This window comes from Pollachius pollachius, assembly GCF_949987615.1.
Source record: "Pollachius pollachius genome assembly, chromosome: 15".
NCBI classification, from domain to species: domain Eukaryota; kingdom Metazoa; phylum Chordata; class Actinopteri; order Gadiformes; family Gadidae; genus Pollachius; species Pollachius pollachius.
In genome coordinates, this window is record NC_136948.1 from 15,738,147 (window position 1) to 15,740,646 (window position 2,500).

A 2,500-nucleotide genomic window follows, 5' to 3' on the forward strand; every position below is an offset into this window, starting at 1 on the left:
TTATCCGGGCCTTGCCTCGCAATTTGGATCCTCTCCCGGAGCGAAGGAGACACACACTCACACACACACACACACACACACACCCTTGCATACATACATACGTACAGGGCCAAATTGATTTTCCTGCTGCGCTAGATTTGTGACAGTTGAGCAGAAATCACATTGCTTCACATGCCAGTACATTCCCACCCCCCAACCCATCCCCTTCCTAACCCCGGTGGCACACTCACTCTCTCTATCTCCCTTTCTCTGTCTCTTTCTTTCTTTTGCTCTCTTTATCTGTATTTTCCTCTCTCCCTCTCTCTCTCTTGCTCTCTCTCTCTCTCTCCCCTCTTTTTCTCTCTCTCTCACTCTCTCTCTCTCTCTCTCTCTCTCTCTCTCTATCTCTCTCTTTCTCTTTGTCTCTTTCTTGCTGTCACTCTCTAACACTTTCTCCCTCTCTCTCTCTCTCTCTCTCTCTCTCTCTCTCTCTTGTTCTATCTGCCTCTTTCTCTCTTTCTCTCTCTTCATATATCAATATGTATTTATATATATAAATAGGTTTTTTGATGTATATCTTTCTTTTCTTTCTCTCAGACTCACAAACACAGCCACCCACAAGAAGGATGCGAATGTGTGCGATGCTTGTGTATGAGTATGGGGGGTATATATGTGTGTGTGTGTGTGTGTGCGGTTGTCTCCTCATGTGAAGCTATCTCTCCGTCGCCGTCACAACAGTGTCCCAGCAGCACCCGGTTATGTATGAACGGAGCATCGGCGTCTCGTGTGCACGTTCCGCAGCGCGCGCCGCTGCGGTGGCAGACGTTCAGACGACGGCGCCGACGCCGTCACCCGCTGACAGCCGCCACGTCTGCGCCCCCCCTCTCCCGGTGAGGACACGCTGCCTCCCACCGTGTCTTGACTCCTGCAAAGCGGCCCCGTCCCCCACCAGGGCCCTCCCGCGTTGATGGAGCACCCCCTGTGAGACGCGGAGAGAGCGATGCCTCCGAGGGGTCCACCTCAATGTAAACACTGCATGGGGCAGGGCAGGAGTGGTCTCACAGGCAGACGCACGTGCCGTGGTGATTACGCTACTTGGTGAACGTTTTGCTGCTGTTTGCTGGAGTTTTTATTTTCTATTTGGTTTGTTTGTTGTTTGCTAGATGTGTTTGTATGGGTGTATAGGTTGGTGGTTGCGTGTTGGTGTTATGCTTTGTGTGTGTGTGTGTGTGTGTGTGTGTGTGTGTGTGTGTGTGTGTACGTGTGTGTGTGTGTACGTGCGTGTGTTTGTGTGCGTGCGTGTGTGTGTGTGTGTGCGTTTCCCTGCTTGTCACTGTGCATTAGCGCATGTATACTTGAAGGCCGAGCAGCTCTGCTTCCCTCCACATCTCAACGCTCCTAATTGACACAGAGCACATCGTGCTCCCCGGAGGTCTCGACTCCTTCTGTTTGAAAAAGAAATCCTGCTTTCTTTCTTTTTTTTTCCTTTTTTTTTTCTCTCCTCCTCCTCATCTCCTCTCAGGTCCACTGAGGTCCATTTAACAATCACTAGCCTGCGCCCTATCGCTTCCTTATTCCTCACGCTCTCTCTCTCTCTGTCTCTCTCTCGCTCTCCTCACCCCTGGCACTTTCTCCTCTGCTCTGTGTTTTTGTGGTTGCTTTAAGAGAGGTGATCCTGGCTCGCGGGGCCGAGGGCATTGGCTCGGCCCCGAGTCGGAGCTGTTTATCTGCCGCTCGAGAAGTGCTTTCATGCGCGGCCAGAGGACAACGCGGGCTCCCGCGAGTAGCAGGGGTTGAGTGGAGGGCCAGGGGGGGCTGGAGGGGTCAGCGTCCGCTCCTCTGTCTCAGCCTAGCCTCTGCTTTATTGCCATTTCTCTCATCACGGAAGAACCAAATGGAACAAAGAGCATCGGCGATGCTAAAAAGCCATTACCATTACCGTTATGTTAATGAATCCTCGTCGAGAACTTGCTCCCGCCCGGAAGGAGGGGGGGGGGGTCGAAGGTCAAACAGGAAGGCCTGAAGAGGAAATGAAGCACTGACACCGCTGAGGAATCTGCATGAAGGACGCGGTGGTGTTCTTTTTATTTTATAATCTTTTTTTTTTTTGTTACGCGGCTAACACGTTCCTGCGGCGTGGCCGCGGAACTCGGCAGAACAAAACAGCAGCTAAACTTCCAATCGCAGGAGCTGCTAAATATTGCACCAGAGAAAATCACCGGGGGGACGCGCCGCAAAACGATTCCTCTTTTGTTTTTAGTGGGGAGAATGAAACCCAGGAAAGATGGCCTTCTGTATAATTCATTCTTCTTCTTTTTTTTTCGTTTCTTTCTTTTTTTTCAGTTCGAGGGAGGGCGGTGTTTGGTGCTGGTGGTGACGGTGCTGGGGGGGGTCTCTTAGTTCTCTCTTGGTTGGGGGTGCGTTTAGCGGTAGCGTTGTCAAGGAAGGGAGCGAGCGAGGCGGGCTGTTTCTCAGCGCTCCCTGGGAGGCTGTGTGGAGCGAACACTGCCTCTGGGCGCCT